Raw genomic sequence first — 20,337 nt, forward strand, 5'->3', positions numbered from 1 at the left:
TACTGAACTACCATGAAAAATACTTTTAGACAGCTGAACAAGCATACTTTTCAAAAAGTATCCTTTCTAATGGACGAGGGATTTGGCAGTGCGGTCATTGAGATTTCATACTTCTCGTTGAAGGAACAGGGGGATTAGCTCAAATGGTAGAGCGCTCGCTTAGCATGTGAGAGGGAGCGGGATTGATGCCTGCATCCTCCAACTATTTAGTTTGGTTCAATAAGCACACATTGTTGTTGTAGCTCTGGATACTAACCCAACAATACAACTATTTCCACCACTGGGCTTACTGCAGTCACTACTTCAACCTTTACTGAACTACCATGAAAAATACTTTTAGACAGCTGAAGCAAGCATACTTTTAAAAAGTATCCTTTCTTGTGGACGAGGGATTTGGCAGTGCAGTCATTGAGATTTCATACTTCTTGTTGGAGGCGCAGGGGATTAGCTCAAATGGTAGAGCGCTCGCTTAGCATGTGAGAGGTAGTGGGATCAATGCCCGCATCCTCCAACTATTTAATTTGGTTCAATCAGCACACATTGTTGTTGTAGCTCTGGATACTAACCCAACAATACAACTATTTCCACCACTGGGCTTACTGCAGTCACTACTTCAACCTTTACTGAACTACCATGAAAAATACTTTTAGACAGCTGAAGCAAGCATACTTTTTAAAAAGTATCCTTTCTTATGGACGAGGGATTTGGCAGTGCGGTCATTGAGATTTCATACTTCTTTTGTTGAAGGAACAGGGGGACTAGCTCAAATGGTAGAGCGCTCGCTTAGCATGTGAGAGGTAGCGGGATCGATGCCTGCATCCTCCAACTATTTAGTTTGGTTCAATCAGCACACGTTGTTGTAGCTCTGGATACTAACCCAACAATACAACTATTTCCACCACTGGGCTTACTGCAGTCAGTACTTCAACCTTTACTGAACTACCATGAAAAAAACTTTTAGACAGCTGAAGCAAGCATACTTTTAAAAAATCCCTTTCTAATGGACGAGGGATTTGGCAGTGCGGTCATTGAGATTTCATACTTCTCGTTGAAGGAACAGGGGGATTAGCTCAAATGGTAGAGCGCTCGCTTAGCATGTGAGAGGGAGCGGGATTGATGCCTGCATCCTCCAACTATTTAGTTTGGTTCAATAAGCACACATTGTTGTTGTAGCTCTGGATACTAACCCAACAATACAACTATTTCCACCACTGGCTTACTGCAGTCACTACTTCAACCTTTACTGAACTACCATGAAAAATACTTTTAGACAGCTGAAGCAAGCATACTTTTTAAAAATGATCCTTTCTTATGGACGAGGGATTTGGCAGTGCGGTCATTGAGATTTCATACTTCTTGTTGGAAGAGCAGGGGATTAGCTCAAATGGTAGAACGCTAGCTTAGCATGTGAGAGGTAGCGGTATTGATGCCTGCATCCTCCAACTATTTAGTTTGGTTCAATCAGCACACATTGTTGTTGTAGCTCTGGATACTAACCCAACAATACAACTATTTCCACCACTGGGCTTACTGCAGTCACTACTTCAACCTTTACTGAACTACCATGAAAAAACTTTTAGACAGCTGAAGCAAGCATACTTTAAAAAAGTATCCTTTCTAATGGACGAGGGATTTGGCAGTGCGGTCATTGAGATTTCATACTTCTCGTTGAAGGAACAGGGGGATTAGCTCAAATGGTAGAGCGCTCGCTTAGCATGTGAGAGGGAGCGGGATTGATACCTGCATCCTCCAACTATTTAGTTTGGTTCAATAAGCACACATTGTTGTTGTAGCTCTGGATACTAACCCAACAATACAACTATTTCCACCACTGGCTTACTGCAGTCACTACTTCAACCTTTACTGAAGTACCATGAAAAATACTTTTAGACAGCTGAAGCAAGCATACTTTTTAAAAATGATCCTTTCTTATGGACGAGGGATTTGGCAGTGCGGTCATTGAGATTTCATACTTCTTGTTGGAAGTGCAGGGGGATTAGCTCAAATGGTAGAGCGCTCGCTTAGCATTTGAGAGGTGGCGGGATCGATGCCTGCATCCTCCAACTATTTAGTTTGGTTCAATCAGCACACATTGTTGTTGTAGCTCTGGATACTAACCCAACAATACAACTATTTCCACCACTGGGCTTACTGCAGTCACTACTTCAACCTTTACTGAACTACCATGAAAAATACTTTTAGACAGCTGAAGCAAGCATACTTTTTAAAAAGTATCCTTTCTAATGGACGAGGGATTTGGCAGTGCGGTCATTGAGATTTCATACTTCTTTTGTTGAAGGAACAGGGGGACTAGCTCAAATGGTAGAGTGCTCGCTTAGCATGTGAGAGGTCGCGGGATCGATGCCTGCATCCTCCAACTATTTAGTTTGGTTCAATCAGCACACGTTGTTGTAGCTCTGGATACTAACTCAACAATACAACTATTTCCACCACTGGGCTTACTGCAGTCACTACTTCAACCTTTACTGAAGTACCATGAAAAATACTTTTAGACAGCTGAAGCAAGCATACGTTTTAAAAATTATCCTTTCTTATGGACGAGGGATTTGGCAGTGCGGTCATTTAGATTTCATACTTCTTGTTGGAAGTGCAGGGTGATTAGCTCAAATGGTAGAGCGCTCGCTTAGCATTTGAGAGGTGGCGGGATCGATGCCTGCATCCTCCAACTCTTTAGTTTGGTTCAATCAGCACACGTTGTTGTAGCTCTGGATACTAACTCAACAATACAACTATTTCCACCACTGGGCTTACTGCAGTCAGTACTTCAACCTTTACTGAACTACCATGAAAAAAACTTTTAGACAGCTGAAGCAAGCATACTTTTAAAAAAGTGTCCTTTCTAATGGACGAGGGATTTGGCAGTGCGGTCATTGAGATTTCATACTTCTCGTTGAAGAAACAGGGGGATTAGCTCAAATGGTAGAGCGCTCGCTTAGCATGTAAGAGGGAGCGGGATTGATACCTGCATCCTCCAACTATTTAGTTTGGTTCAATAAGCACACATTGTTGTTGTAGCTCTGGATACTAAACCAACAATACAACTATTTCCACCACTATGCTTACTGCAGTCACTACTTCAACCTTTACTGAAGTACCATGAAAAATACTTTTAGACAGCTGAAGCAAGCATACTTTTTAAAAATGATCCTTTCTTATGGACGAGGGATTTGGCAGTGCGGTCATTGAGATTTCATACTTCTTGTTGGAAGAGCAGGGGGATTAGCTCAAATGGTAGAACGCTAGCTTAGCATGTGAGAGGTAGCGGTATTGATGCCTGCATCCTCCAACTATTTAGTTTGGTTCAATCAGCACACATTGTTGTTGAAGCTCTGTATACTAACCCAACAATACAACTATTTCCACCACTGGGCTTACTGCAGTCAGTACTTCAACCTTTACTGAACTACCATGAAAAAAACTTTTAGACAGCTGAAGCAAGCATACTTTAAAAAAAGTGTCCTTTCTAATGGACGAGGGATTTGGCAGTGCGGTCATTGAGATTTCATACTTCTCGTTGAAGGAACAGGGGGATTAGCTCAAATGGTAGAGCGCTCGCTTAGCATGTGAGAGGGAGTGGGATTGATACCTGCATCCTCCAACTATTTAGTTTGGTTCAATAAGCACACATTGTTGTTGTAGCTCTGGATGCTGACGACTCTGAGATTACCTTTGATCCTGATGACATCATCATAGGGTTCCGGTTGGACCGAGTGGTCGCATCTGCACGTCGCTCCAACGGGTAGTATAACTTTTTCATTATATTTCATTATATCACAACGGTTTGATTTGTCTTATCTTAGCAATTTCTTCTCAGCTAGCTACATAGCCGTCTTTGTATCAAAGATAATTGCGTAATTATCGTATTTCGCCGTCCTAACGTAGTCTTCACTAGCCAGCTAGCTAACGTCCACTGATTAGCTGCACTGAGAAACTTTTACACTCAACTGAACGACTTGATTAGTTTAGTGTTAGCTACCTACATAGCTGTCTTTGCTGTCTTCGTATCATCGTATCATCGTATCCAAGATAATTGTGTTGTTTAGGTTTAGAGTGTGTAGTCTTAGAGTGATTATCTTAATTTACCGAGGTTAGCTAGCCAGCTATTTGTCGTCCTTAACGTAGGTGACTCTGCTAGCTAGCCAACAGCTAGCCAACGCTAGCCAACGTCTTCTGTATAGAACTCAACTACCCGGTCGCATTCACAGGTTGTATCACATTTTCACTTCATTTCATTACAGTACAACGGTTTGATTTGTTTGATCGTAGCTAGCTACTTAGCTAGCTACATAGCCGTCTTTGTATCAAAGATAATTGTGTAGTCTAGAGCGATTTTCTAGGTTCGCTAGCCATCTATTGTCGTTCTTTTAACGCAACGTAACGTAAACAACACTGCTAGCTAGCCTGCTAGCCCCCGAATAGCAACACTGCAGAAACTATTACACTCAACGGAACGACTTGATTAGTGTAGTGTCAACAACGCAGCCACTGCCAGCTAGCCTACTTCAGCAGTACTGTATCATTTTAATCATTTTAGTCAATAAGATTCTTGCTACGTAGCTTAACTTTCTGAACATTCGAGACGTGTAGTCCACTTGTCATTCCAATCTCCTTTGCATTAGCGTAGCCTCTTCTGTAGCCTGTCAACTATGTGTCTGTTTATCCCTGTTCTCTCCTCTCTGCACAGACCATACAAACGCTCCTCACCGCGTGGCCGCGGTACCCTACTCTGGTGGTCCCAGCGCGCACGACCCACGTGGAGTTCCAGGTCTCCGGTAGCCTCTGGAACTGCCAATCTGCGGTCAACAAGGCAGAGTTCATCTCAGCCTATGCCTCCCTCCAGTCCCTCGACTTCTTGGCACTGACGGAAACATGGATCACCACAGACAACACTGCTACTCCTACTGCTCTTCTTCGTCCGCCCACGTGTTCAATCGCACACCCCGAGAGCATCTGGTCAGCGGGGTGGTGGCACCGGGATCCTCATCTCTCCCAAGTGGTCATTCTCTCTTTCTCCCTTACCCATCTGTCTATCGCCTCCTTTGAATTCCATGCTGTCACAGTTACTAGCCCTTTCAAGCTTAACATCCTTATCATTTATCGCCCTCCAGGTTCCCTCGGAGAGTTCATCAATGAGCTTGATGCCTTGATAAGCTCCTTTCCTGAGGACGGCTCACCTCTCACAGTTCTGGGCGACTTTAACCTCCCCACGTCTACCTTTGACTCTTTCCTCTCTGCCTCCTTCTTTCCACTCCTCTCCTCTTTTGACCTCACCCTCTCACCTTCCCCCCTACTCACAAGGCAGGCAATACGCTCGACCTCATCTTTACTAGATGCTGTTCTTCCACTAACCTCACTGCAACTCCCTCCAAGTCTCCGACCACTGCCTTGTATCCTTTTCCCTCTCGCTCTCATCCAACACCTCCCACACTGCCCCTACTCGGATGGTATCGCGCCGTCCCAACCTTCGCTCTCTCTCCCCCGCTACTCTCTCCTCTTCCATCCTATCATCTCTTCCCTCCGCTCAAACCTTCTCCCACCTATCTCCTGATTCTGCCTCCTCAACCCTCCTCTCCTCCCTCTCTGCATCCCTTGACTCTCTATGTCCCCTATCCTCCAGGCCGGCTCGGTCCTCCCCTCCCGCTCCGTGGCTCGATGACTCATTGCGAGCTCACAGAACAGGGCTCCGGGCAGCCGAGCGGAAATGGAGGAAAATCGCCTCCCTGCGGACCTGGCATCCTTTCACTCCCTCCTCTCTACATTTTCCTCCTCTGTCTCTGCTGCTAAAGCCACTTTCTACCACGCTAAATTCCAAGCATCTGCCTCTAACCCTAGGAAGCTCTTTGCCACCTTCTCCTCCCTCCTGAATCCTCCGCCCCCTCCCCCCTCCTCCCTCTCTGCAGATGACTTCGTCAACCATTTTGAAAAGAAGGTCGACGACATCCGATCCTCGTTTGCTAAGTCAAACGACACCGCTGGTTCTGCTCACACTGCCCTACCCTGTGCTCTGACCTCTTTCTCCCCTCTCTCTCCAGATGAAATCTCGCGTCTTGTGACGGCCGGCCGCCCAACAACCTGCCCGCTTGACCCTATCCCCTCCTCTCTTCTCCAGACCATTTCCGGAGACCTTCTCCCTTACCTCACCTCGCTCATCAACTCATCCCTGACCGTTGGCTACGTCCCTTCCGTCTTCAAGAGAGCGAGAGTTGCACCCCTTCTGAAAAAACCTACACTCGATCCCTCCGATGTCAACAATTACAGACCAGTATCCCTTCTTTCTTTTCTCTCCAAAACTCTTGAACGTGCCGTCCTTGGCCAGCTCTCCCGCTATCTCTCTCTGAATGACCTTCTTGATCCAAATCAGTCAGGTTTCAAGACTAGTCATTCAACTGAGACTGCTCTCCTCTGTATCACGGAGGCGCTCCGCACTGCTAAAGCTAACTCTCTCTCCTCTGCTCTCATCCTTCTAGATCTATCGGCTGCCTTCGATACTGTGAACCAACAGATCCTCCTCTCCACCCTCTCCGAGTTGGGCATCTCCGGCGCGGCCCACGCTTGATTGCGTCCTACCTGACAGGTCGCTCCTACCAGGTGGCGTGGCGAGAATCTGTCTCCTCACCACGCGCTCTCACCACTGGTGTCCCCCAGGGCTCTGTTCTTGGCCCTCTCCTATTCTCGCTATACACCAAGTCACTTGGCTCTGTCATAACCTCACATGGTCTCTCTTATCATTGCTATGCAGACGACACACAATTAATCTTCTCCTTTCCCCCTTCTGATGACCAGGTGGCGAATCGCATCTCTGCATGTCTGGCAGACATATCAGTGTGGATGACGGATCACCACCTCAAGCTGAACCTCGGCAAGACGGAGCTGCTCTTCCTCCCGGGGAAGGACTGCCCGTTCCATGATCTCGCCATCACGGTCGACAACTCCATTGTGTCCTCCTCCCAGAGCGCCAAGAACCTTGGCGTGATCCTGGACAACACCCTGTCGTTCTCAACTAACATCAAGGCGGTGGCCCGTTCCTGTAGGTTCATGCTCTACAACATCCGCAGAGTACGACCCTGCCTCACACAGGAAGCGGCGCAGGTCCTAATCCAGGCACTTGTCATCTCCCGTCTGGATTACTGCAACTCGCTGTTGGCTGGGCTCCCTGCCTGTGCCATTAAACCCCTTCAACTCATCCAGAACGCCGCAGCCCGTCTGGTGTTCAACCTTCCCAAGTTCTCTCACGTCACCCCGCTCCTCCGTTCTCTCCACTGGCTTCCAGTTGAAGCTCGGATCCGCTACAAGACCATGGTGCTTGCCTACGGAGCTGTGAGGGGAACGGCACCTCAGTACCTCCAGGCTCTGATCAGGCCCTACACCCAAACAAGGGCACTGCGTTCATCCACCTCTGGCCTGCTCGCCTCCCTACCACTGAGGAAGTACAGCTCCCGCTCAGCCCAGTCAAAACTGTTCGCTGCCCTGGCCCCCAATGGTGGAACAAACTCCCTCACGACGCCAGGACAGCGGAGTCAATCACCACCTTCCGGAGACACCTGAAACCCCACCTCTTTAAGGAATACCTAGGATAGGTTAAGTAATCCCTCTCACCCCACCCCTAAGTTTTAGATGCACTATTGTTAAGTGACTGTCCCACTGGATGTCATAAGGTGAATGCATCACCAATTTGTAAGTCGCTCTGGATAAGAGCGTCTGCTAAATGACTTAAATGTAATGTAAATGTAATGGATACTAACCCAACAATACAACTATTTCCACCACTATGCTTACTGCAGTCACTACTTCAACCTTTACTGAAGTACCATGAAAAATACTTTTAGACAGCTGAAGCAAGCATACTTTTTAAAAATGATCCTTTCTTATGGACGAGGGATTTGGCAGTGCGGTCATTGAGATTTCATACTTCTTGTTGGAAGTGCAGGGGGATTAGCTCAAATTGTAGAGCGCTCGCTTAGCATTTGAGAGGTGGCGGGATCGATGCCTGCATCCTCCAACTCTTTAGTTTGGTTCAATCAGCACACGTTGTTGTAGCTCTGGATACTAACTCAACAATACAACTATTTCCACCACTGGGCTTACTGCAGTCAGTACTTCAACCTTTACTGAACTACCATGAAAAAAACTTTTAGACAGCTGAAGCAAGCATACTTTTAAAAAAGTGTCCTTTCTAATGGACGAGGGATTTGGCAGTGCGGTCATTGAGATTTCATACTTCTTGTTGAAGGAACAGGGGGATTAGCTCAAATGGTAGAGCGCTCGCTTAGCACGTGAGAGGGAGCGGGATTGATACCTGCATCCTCCAACTATTTAGTTTGGTTAAATAAGCACACATTGTTGTTGTAGCTCTGGATACTAACCCAACAATACAACTATTTCCACCACTATGCTTCCTGCAGTCACTACTTCAACCTTTACTGAAGTACCATGAAAAATACTTTTAGACAGCTGAAGCAAGCAAACTTTTTTTAAATTATCCTTTCTTATGGACGAGGGATTTGGCAGTGCGGTCATTGAGATTTCATACTTCTCGTTGAAGGAACAGGGGGGTTAGCTCAAATGGTAGAGCGCTCGCTTAGCATGTGAGAGGTATCGATGCCCGCATCCTCCAAGTATTTAGTTTGGTTCAATCAGTACATGTTGTTGTAGCTCTGGATACTAACCCAACAATACAACTATTTCCACCACTGGACTACTGCAGTCACTACTTCAACCTTTACTGAACTACCATGAAAAATACTTTTAGACAGCTGAAGCAAGCATACTTTTAAAAAATTATCCTTTCTTATGGACGAGGGATTTGGCAGTGCAGTCATTGAGATTTCATACTTCTTGTTGGAGTCGCAGGGGGATTAGCTCAAATGGTATAGCGCTCGCTTAGCATGTGAGAGGTAGTGGGATCGATGCCTGCATCCTCCAACTATTTAGTTTGGTTCAATCAGCACACATTGTTGTTGTAGCTCTGGATACTAACCCAACAATACAACTATTTCCACCACTGGGCTTACTGCAGTCACTACTTCAACCTTTACTGAACTACCATGAAAAAAACTTTTAGACAGCTGAAGCAAGCATACTTTTAAAAAAGTATCCTTTCTAATGGACGAGGGATTTGGCAGTGCGGTCATTGAGATTTCATACTTCTTGTCGAAGGAACAGGGGGATTAGCTCAAATGGTAGAGCGCTCGCTTAGCATGTGAGAGGAAGTGGGATTGATGCCTGCATCCTCCAACTATTTAGTTTGGTTCAATCAGCACACATTGTTTTTGTAGCTCTGGATACTAACCCAACAATACAACTATTTCCACCACTGGGCTTACTGCAGTCACTACTGCAACCTTCACTGAAGTACCATGAAAAATACTTTTAGACAGCTGAAGCAAGCATACTTTTTAAAAATTATCCTTTCTTATGGACGAGGGATTTGGCAGTGCGGTCATTGAGATTTCATTCTTTTGATTGGAGCTGCAGGGGGATTAGCTCAAATGGTATAGCGCTCGCTTAGCATGCGAGAGGTAGTGGGATCGAATCCTGCATCCTCCAACTATTTAGTTTGGTTCAATCAGCACACATTGTTGTTGTAGCTCTGGATACTAACCCAACAATACAACTATTTCCACCACTGGGCTTACTGCAGTCACTACTTCAACCTTTACTGAACTACCATGAAAAATACTTTTAGACAGATGAAGCAAGCATACTTTTAAAAAAGTATCCTTTCTTATGGACGAGGGATTTGGCAGTGAGGACATTGAGATTTCATACTTCTTGTTGAAGGAACAGGGGGATTAGCTCAAATGGTAGTGCTCGTTTAGCATGCGAGTGGTGGCGGGAACTATGCCTGCATCCACCAAATATTTAGTTTAGTTCAATCAGCACACATTGTTGTTGTAGCTCTGGATACTAACCCAAAAATACAACTATTTCCACCACTGGGCTTACTGCAGTCACTACTTCAACCTTCACTGAACTACCATGAAAAATATTTTTAGAGAGCTGAAGCAAGCATACTTTTTAAAAAGTATCCTTTCTTATGGACGAGGGATTTGGCAGTGCAGTCATTGAGATTTCATACTTCGTGTTTGAGGCGCAGGGGGTTTAGCTCAAATGGTAGAGCGCTCGCTTAGCATGTGAGAGGTAGCGGGATCGATGCCTGCATCCTCCAACTATTTAGTTTGGTTCAATCAGCACACATTGTTGTTGTAGCTCTGGATACTAACCCAACAATACAACTATTTCCACCACTGGGCTTACTGCAGTCACTACTTCAACCTTTACTGAACTACCATGAAAAAAACTTTTAGACAGCCGAAGCAAGCATACTTTTTAAAAATGATCCTTTCTTATGGACGAGGGATTTGGCAGTGCGGTCATTGAGATTTCATACTTCTTGTTGGAAGGACAGGGGGATTAGCTCATATGGAAGAGTGTTCGCTTAGCATGTGATAGGTAGCGGGATCGATACCTGCATCCTCCAACTATTTTGTTTGGTTCAATCAGCACACATTGTTGTTGAAGCTCTGGATACTAACCCAACAATACAACTATTTCCACCACTGGGCTTACTGCAGTCACTACTTCAACCTTTACTGAACTACCATGAAAAAAACTTTTAGACAGCTGAAGCAAGCATACTTTAAAAAAAGTATCCTTTCTAATGGACGAGGGATTTGGCAGTGCGGTCATTGAGATTTCATACTTCTTGTCGAAGGAACAGGGGGATTAGCTCAAATGGTAGAGCGCTCGCTTAGCATGTGAGAGGAAGTGGGATTGATGCCTCCATCCTCCAACTATTTAGTTTGGTTCAATCAGCACACATTGTTTTTGTAGCTCTGGATACTAACCCAACAATACAACTATTTCCACCACTGGGCTTACTGCAGTCACTACTGCAACCTTCACTGAAGTACCATGAAAAATACTTTTAGACAGCTGAAGCAAGCATACTTTTTAAAAATGATCCTTTCTTATGGACGAGGGATTTGGCAGTGCGGTCATTGAGATTTCATTCTTTTGATTGGAGCTGCAGGGGGATTAGCTCAAATGGTATAACGCTCGCTTAGCATGCGAGAGGTAGTGGGATCGAATCCCGCATCCTCCAACTGTTTAGTTTGGTTCAATCAGCACACATTGTTGTTGTAGCTCTGGATACTAACCCAACAATACAACTATTTCCACCACTGGGCTTACTGCAGTCACTACTTCAACCTTTACTAAACTACCATGAAAAATACTTTTAGACAGATGAAGCAAGCATACTTTTTAAAAAAGTATCCTTTCTTATGGACGAGGGATTTGGCAGTGAGGACATTGAGATTTCATACTTCTTGTTGAAGGAACAGGGGGATTAGCTCAAATGGTAGTGCTCGTTTAGCATGCGAGTGGTGGTGGGAACTATGCCTGCATCCACCAAATATTTAGTTTAGTTCAATCAGCACACATTGTTGTTGTAGCTCTGGATACTAACCCAACAATATAACTATTTCCACCACTGGGCTTACTGCAGTCACTACTTCAACCTTTACTGAACTACCATGAAAAACACTTTTAGACAGCTGAAGCAAGCATACTTTTAAAAAAGTATCCTTTCTAATGGACGAGGGATTTGGCAGTGCGGTCATTGAGATTTCATACTTCTGATTGGAGCTGCAGGGGGATTAGCTCAAATGGTAGAGCGCTCGCTTAGCATGCGAGAGGTAGCGGGATAGATGCCCGCATCCTCCAACTATTTAGTTTGGTTCAATCAGCAAACATTGTTTTTGTAGCTCTGGATACTAACCCAACAATACAACTATTTCCACCACTGGGCTTACTGCAGTCACTACTTCAACCTTTACTGAACTACCATGAAAAATACTTTTAGACAGCTGAAGCAAGAATCCTTTCTTAGGGACGAGGGATTTGGCAGTGCGGTATTTGAGATTTCATACTTCTTATTGGAGGCACAGGGGAGTAGCTCAAATGGTAGATTGCTTGCATAGCATGTGAGAGGTAGCGGGATCGATGCCTGCATCCACCAAATATTTAGTTTGGTTCAATAAGCACACATTGTTGTTGTAGCTCTGGATACTAACCCAACAATACAACTATTTCCACCACTATGCTTACTGCAGTCACTACTTCAACCTTTACTGAAGTACCATGAAAAATACTTTTAGACAGCTGAAGCAAGCATACTTTTTAAAAATGATCCTTTCTTATGGACGAGGGATTTGGCAGTGCGGTCATTGAGATTTCATACTTCTTGTTGGAAGTGCAGGGGGATTAGCTCAAATGGTAGAGCGCTCGCTTAGCATTTGAGAGGTGGCGGGATCGATGCCTGCATCCTCCAACTATTTAGTTTGGTTCAATCAGCACACATTGTTGTTGTAGCTCTGGATACTAACCCAACAATACAACTATTTCCACCACTGGGCTTACTGCAGTCACTACTTCAACCTTTACTGAACTACCATGAAAAATACTTTTAGACAGCTGAAGCAAGCATACTTTTTAAAAAGTATCCTTTCTAATGGACGAGGGATTTGGCAGTGCGGTCATTGAGATTTCATACTTCTTTTGTTGAAGGAACAGGGGGACTAGCTCAAATGGTAGAGTGCTCGCTTAGCATGTGAGAGGTAGCGGGATCGATGCCTGCATCCTCAAACTATTTAGTTTGGTTCAATCAGCACACGTTGTTGTAGCTCTGGATACTAACCCAACAATACAACTATTTCCACCACTGGGCTTACTGCAGTCAGTACTTCAACCTTTACTGAACTACCATGAAAAAAACTTTTAGACAGCTGAAGCAAGCATACTTTTAAAAAAGTGTCCTTTCTAATGGACGAGGGATTTGGCAGTGCGGTCATTGAGATTTCCTACTTCTCGTTGAAGGAACAGGGGGATTAGCTCAAATGGTAGAGCGCTCGCTTAGCATGTGAGAGGGAGTGGGATTGATACCTGCATCCTCCAACTATTTAGTTTGGTTCAATAAGCACACATTGTTGTTGTAGCTCTGGATACTAACCCAACAATACAACTATTTCCACCACTATGCTTACTGCAGTCACTACTTCAACCTTTACTGAAGTACCATGAAAAATACTTTTAGACAGCTGAAGCAAGCATACTTTTTAAAAATGATCCTTTCTTATGGACGAGGGATTTGGCAGTGCGGTCATTGAGATTTCATACTTCTTGTTGGAAGTGCAGGGGGATTAGCTCAAATGGTAGAGCGCTCGCTTAGCATTTGAGAGGTGGCGGGATCGATGCCTGCATCCTCCAACTCTTTAGTTTGGTTCAATCAGCACACGTTGTTGTAGCTCTGGATACTAACTCAACAATACAACTATTTCCACCACTGGGCTTACTGCAGTCAGTACTTCAACCTTTACTGAACTACCATGAAAAAAACTTTTAGACAGCTGAAGCAAGCATACTTTTAAAAAAGTGTCCTTTCTAATGGACGAGGGATTTGGCAGTGCGGTCATTGAGATTTCATACTTCTTGTTGAAGGAACAGGGGGATTAGCTCAAATGGTAGAGCGCTCGCTTAGCACGTGAGAGGGAGCGGGATTGATACCTGCATCCTCCAACTATTTAGTTTGGTTAAATAAGCACACATTGTTGTTGTAGCTCTGGATACTAACCCAACAATACAACTATTTCCACCACTATGCTTCCTGCAGTCACTACTTCAACCTTTACTGAAGTACCATGAAAAATACTTTTAGACAGCTGAAGCAAGCAAACTTTTTTAAATTATCCTTTCTTATGGACGAGGGATTTGGCAGTGCGGTCATTGAGATTTCATACTTCTCGTTGAAGGAACAGGGGGGTTAGCTCAAATGGTAGAGCGCTCGCTTAGCATGTGAGAGGTATCGATGCCCGCATCCTCCAAGTATTTAGTTTGGTTCAATCAGTACATGTTGTTGTAGCTCTGGATACTAACCCAACAATACAACTATTTCCACCACTGGACTACTGCAGTCACTACTTCAACCTTTACTGAACTACCATGAAAAATACTTTTAGACAGCTGAAGCAAGCATACTTTTAAAAAATTATCCTTTCTTATGGACGAGGGATTTGGCAGTGCAGTCATTGAGATTTCATACTTCTTGTTGGAGTCGCAGGGGGATTAGCTCAAATGGTATAGCGCTCGCTTAGCATGTGAGAGGTAGTGGGATCGATGCCTGCATCCTCCAACTATTTAGTTTGGTTCAATCAGCACACATTGTTGTTGTAGCTCTGGATACTAACCCAACAATACAACTATTTCCACCACTGGGCTTACTGCAGTCACTACTTCAACCTTTACTGAACTACCATGAAAAAAACTTTTAGACAGCTGAAGCAAGCATACTTTTAAAAAAGTATCCTTTCTAATGGACGAGGGATTTGGCAGTGCGGTCATTGAGATTTCATACTTCTTGTCGAAGGAACAGGGGGATTAGCTCAAATGGTAGAGCGCTCGCTTAGCATGTGAGAGGAAGTGGGATTGATGCCTGCATCCTCCAACTATTTAGTTTGGTTCAATCAGCACACATTGTTTTTGTAGCTCTGGATACTAACCCAACAATACAACTATTTCCACCACTGGGCTTACTGCAGTCACTACTGCAACCTTCACTGAAGTACCATGAAAAATACTTTTAGACAGCTGAAGCAAGCATACTTTTTAAAAATTATCCTTTCTTATGGACGAGGGATTTGGCAGTGCGGTCATTGAGATTTCATTCTTTTGATTGGAGCTGCAGGGGGATTAGCTCAAATGGTATAGCGCTCGCTTAGCATGCGAGAGGTAGTGGGATCGAATCCTGCATCCTCCAACTATTTAGTTTGGTTCAATCAGCACACATTGTTGTTGTAGCTCTGGATACTAACCCAAAAATACAACTATTTCCACCACTGGGCTTACTGCAGTCACTACTTCAACCTTTACTGAACTACCATGAAAAATATTTTTAGAGAGCTGAAGCAAGCATACTTTTTAAAAAGTATCCTTTCTTATGGACGAGGGATTTGGCAGTGCAGTCATTGAGATTTCATACTTCGTGTTTGAGGCGCAGGGGGTTTAGCTCAAATGGTAGAGCGCTCGCTTAGCATGTGAGAGGTAGCGGGATCGATGCCTGCATCCTCCAACTATTTAGTTTGGTTCAATCAGCACACATTGTTGTTGTAGCTCTGGATACTAACCCAACAATACAACTATTTCCACCACTGGGCTTACTGCAGTCACTACTTCAACCTTTACTGAACTACCATGAAAAAAACTTTTAGACAGCCGAAGCAAGCATACTTTTTAAAAATGATCCTTTCTTATGGACGAGGGATTTGGCAGTGCGGTCATTGAGATTTCATACTTCTTGTTGGAAGGACAGGGGGATTAGCTCATATGGAAGAGTGTTCGCTTAGCATGTGATAGGTAGCGGGATCGATGCCTGCATCCTCCAACTATTTAGTTTGGTTCAATCAGCAAACATTGTTTTTGTAGCTCTGGATACTAACCCAACAATACAACTATTTCCACCACTGGGCTTACTGCAGTCACTACTTCAACCTTTACTGAACTACCATGAAAAATACTTTTAGACAGCTGAAGCAAGAATCCTTTCTTAGGGACGAGGGATTTGGCAGTGCGGTATTTGAGATTTCATACTTCTTATTGGAGGCACAGGGGGAGTAGCTCAAATGGTAGATTGCTTGCATAGCATGTGAGAGGTAGCGGGATCGATGCCTGCATCCACCAAATATTTAGTTTGGTTCAATAAGCACACATTGTTGTTGTAGCTCTGGATACTAACCCAACAATACAACTATTTCCACCACTATGCTTACTGCAGTCACTACTTCAACCTTTACTGAAGTACCATGAAAAATACTTTTAGACAGCTGAAGCAAGCATACTTTTTAAAAATGATCCTTTCTTATGGACGAGGGATTTGGCAGTGCGGTCATTGAGATTTCATACTTCTTGTTGGAAGTGCAGGGGGATTAGCTCAAATGGTAGAGCGCTCGCTTAGCATTTGAGAGGTGGCGGGATCGATGCCTGCATCCTCCAACTATTTAGTTTGGTTCAATCAGCACACATTGTTGTTGTAGCTCTGGATACTAACCCAACAATACAACTATTTCCACCACTGGGCTTACTGCAGTCACTACTTCAACCTTTACTGAACTACCATGAAAAATACTTTTAGACAGCTGAAGCAAGCATACTTTTTAAAAAGTATCCTTTCTAATGGACGAGGGATTTGGCAGTGCGGTCATTGAGATTTCATACTTCTTTTGTTGAAGGAACAGGGGGACTAGCTCAAATGGTAGAGTGCTCGCTTAGCATGTGAGAGGTCGCGGGATCGATGCCTGCATCCTCCAACTCTTTAGTTTGGTTCAATCAGCACACATTGTTGTTGTAGCTCTGGATACTAACCCAACAATACAACTATTTCCACCACTATGCTTACTGCAGTCACTACTTCAACCTTTACTGAAGTACCATGAAAAATACTTTTAGACAGCTGAAGCAAGCATACTTTTTAAAAATGATCCTTTCTTATGGACGAGGGATTTGGCAGTGCGGTCATTGAGATTTCATACTTCTTGTTGGAAGTGCAGGGGGATTAGCTCAAATGGTAGAGCGCTCGCTTAGCATTTGAGAGGTGGCGGGATCGATGCCTGCATCCTCCAACTCTTTAGTTTGGTTCAATCAGCACACGTTGTTGTAGCTCTGGATACTAACTCAACAATACAACTATTTCCACCACTGGGCTTACTGCAGTCAGTACTTCAACCTTTACTGAACTACCATGAAAAAAACTTTTAGACAGCTGAAGCAAGCATACTTTTAAAAAAGTGTCCTTTCTAATGGACGAGGGATTTGGCAGTGCGGTCATTGAGATTTCATACTTCTTGTTGAAGGAACAGGGGATTAGCTCAAATGGTAGAGCGCTCGCTTAGCACGTGAGAGGGAGCGGGATTGATACCTGCATCCTCCAACTATTTAGTTTGGTTAAATAAGCACACATTGTTGTTGTAGCTCTGGATACTAACCCAACAATACAACTATTTCCACCACTATGCTTCCTGCAGTCACTACTTCAACCTTTACTGAAGTACCATGAAAAATACTTTTAGACAGCTGAAGCAAGCAAACTTTTTTAAATTATCCTTTCTTATGGACGAGGGATTTGGCAGTGCGGTCATTGAGATTTCATACTTCTCGTTGAAGGAACAGGGGGTTAGCTCAAATGGTAGAGCGCTTGCTTAGCATGTGAGAGGTATCGATGCCCGCATCCTCCAAGTATTTAGTTTGGTTCAATCAGTACATGTTGTTGTAGCTCTGGATACTAACCCAACAATACAACTATTTCCACCACTGGACTACTGCAGTCACTACTTCAACCTTTACTGAACTACCATGAAAAATACTTTTAGACAGCTGAAGCAAGCATACTTTTAAAAAAATTATCCTTTCTTATGGACGAGGGATTTGGCAGTGCAGTCATTGAGATTTCATACTTCTTGTTGGAGTCGCAGGGGATTAGCTCAAATGGTATAGCGCTCGCTTAGCATGTGAGAGGTAGTGGGATCGATGCCTGCATCCTCCAACTATTTAGTTTGGTTCAATCAGCACACATTGTTGTTGTAGCTCTGGATACTAACCCAACAATACAACTATTTCCACCACTGGGCTTACTGCAGTCACTACTTCAACCTTTACTGAACTACCATGAAAAAACTTTTAGACAGCTGAAGCAAGCATACTTTTAAAAAGTATCCTTTCTAATGGACGAGGGATTTGGCAGTGCGGTCATTGAGATTTCATACTTCTTGTCGAAGGAACAGGGGATTAGCTCAAATGGTAGAGCGCTCGCTTAGCATGTGAGAGGAAGTGGGATTGATGCCTGCATCCTCCAACTATTTAGTTTGGTTCAATCAGCACACATTGTTTTTGTAGCTCTGGATACTAACCCAACAATACAACTATTTCCACCACTGGGCTTACTGCAGTCACTACTGCAACCTTCACTGAAGTACCATGAAAAATACTTTTAGACAGCTGAAGCAAGCATACTTTTAAAAATTATCCTTTCTTATGGACGAGGGATTTGGCAGTGCGGTCATTGAGATTTCATTCTTTTGATTGGAGCTGCAGGGGATTAGCTCAAATGGTATAGCGCTCGCTTAGCATGCGAGAGGTAGTGGATCGAATCCTGCATCCTCCAACTATTTAGTTTGGTTCAATCAGCACACATTGTTGTTGTAGCTCTGGATACTAACCCAACAATACAACTATTTCCACCACTGGGCTTACTGCAGTCACTACTTCAACCTTTACTGAACTACCATGAAAAATACTTTTAGACAGATGAAGCAAGCATACTTTTAAAAAAGTATCCTTTCTTATGGACGAGGGATTTGGCAGTGAGGACATTGAGATTTCATACTTCTTGTTGAAGGAACAGGGGATTAGCTCAAATGGTAGTGCTCGTTTAGCATGCGAGTGGTGGCGGGAACTATGCCTGCATCCACCAAATATTTAGTTTAGTTCAATCAGCACACATTGTTGTTGTAGCTCTGGATACTAACCCAACAATACAACTATTTCCACCACTGGGCTTACTGCAGTCACTACTTCAACCTTTACTGAACTACCATGAAAAATATTTTTAGAGAGCTGAAGCAAGCATACTTTTTAAAAAGTATCCTTTCTTATGGACGAGGGATTTGGCAGTGCAGTCATTGAGATTTCATACTTCTTGTTTGAGGCACAGGGGGTTTAGCTCAAATGGTAGAGCGCTCGCTTAGCATGTGAGAGGTAGCGGGATCGATGCCTGCATCCTCCAACTATTTAGTTTGGTTCAATCAGCACACATTGTTGTTGTAGCTCTGGATACTAACCCAACAATACAACTATTTCCACCACTGGGCTTACTGCAGTCACTACTTCAACCTTTACTGAACTACCATGAAAAAAACTTTTAGACAGCCGAAGCAAGCATACTTTTTAAAAATGATCCTTTCTTATGGACGAGGGATTTGGCAGTGCGGTCATTGAGATTTCATACTTCTTGTTGGAAGGACAGGGGGATTAGCTCATATGGAAGAGTGTTCGCTTAGCATGTGATAGGTAGCGGGATCGATGCCTGCATCCTCCAACTATTTTGTTTGGTTCAATCAGCACACATTGTTGTTGAAGCTCTGGATACTAACCCAACAATACAACTATTTCCACCACTGGGCTTACTGCAGTCACTACTTCAACCTTTACTGAACTACCATGAAAAAAACTTTTAGACAGCTGAAGCAAGCATACTTTTAAAAAAGTATCCTTTCTAATGGACGAGGGATTTGGCAGTGCGGTCATTGAGATTTCATACTTCTTGTCGAAGGAACAGGGGGATTAGCTCAAATGGTAGAGCGCTCGCTTAGCATGTGAGAGGAAGTGGGATTGATGCCTCCATCCTCCAACTATTTAGTTTGGTTCAATCAGCACACATTGTTTTTGTAGCTCTGGATACTAACCCAACAATACAACTATTTCCACCACTGGGCTTACTGCAGTCACTACTGCAACCTTCACTGAAGTACCATGAAAAATACTTTTAGACAGCTGAAGCAAGCATACTTTTTAAAAATGATCCTTTCTTATGGACGAGGGATTTGGCAGTGCGGTCATTGAGATTTCATTCTTTTGATTGGAGCTGCAGGGGGATTAGCTCAAATGGTATAGCGCTCGCTTAGCATGCGAGAGGTAGTGGGATCGAATCCTGCATCCTCCAACTATTTAGTTTGGTTCAATCAGCACACATTGTTGTTGTAGCTCTGGATACTAACCCAACAATACAACTATTTCCACCACTGGGCTTACTGCAGTCACTACTTCAACCTTTACTGAACTACCATGAAAAATACTTTTAGACAGATGAAGCAAGCATACTTTTAAAAAAAGTATCCTTTCTCAAATGGTAGTGCTCGTTTAGCATGCGAGTGGTGGCGGGAACTATGCCTGCATCCACCAAATATTTAGTTTAGTTCAATCAGCACACATTGTTGTTGTAGCTCTGGATACTAACCCAAAAATACAACTATTTCCACCACTGGGCTTACTGCAGTCACTACTTCAACCTTTACTGAACTACCATGAAAAATATTTTTAGAGAGCTGAAGCAAGCATACTTTTAAAAAGTATCCTTTCTTATGGACGAGGGATTTGGCAGTGCAGTCATTGAGATTTCATACTTCGTGTTTGAGGCGCAGGGGTTTAGCTCAAATGGTAGAGCGCTCGCTAGCATGTGAGAGGTAGCGGATCGATGCCTGCATCCTCCAA

The sequence above is a fragment of the Oncorhynchus gorbuscha genome, unplaced genomic scaffold (genome assembly GCF_021184085.1).
Source record: "Oncorhynchus gorbuscha isolate QuinsamMale2020 ecotype Even-year unplaced genomic scaffold, OgorEven_v1.0 Un_scaffold_2303, whole genome shotgun sequence".
Taxonomy (NCBI): Eukaryota; Metazoa; Chordata; class Actinopteri; order Salmoniformes; family Salmonidae; genus Oncorhynchus; species Oncorhynchus gorbuscha.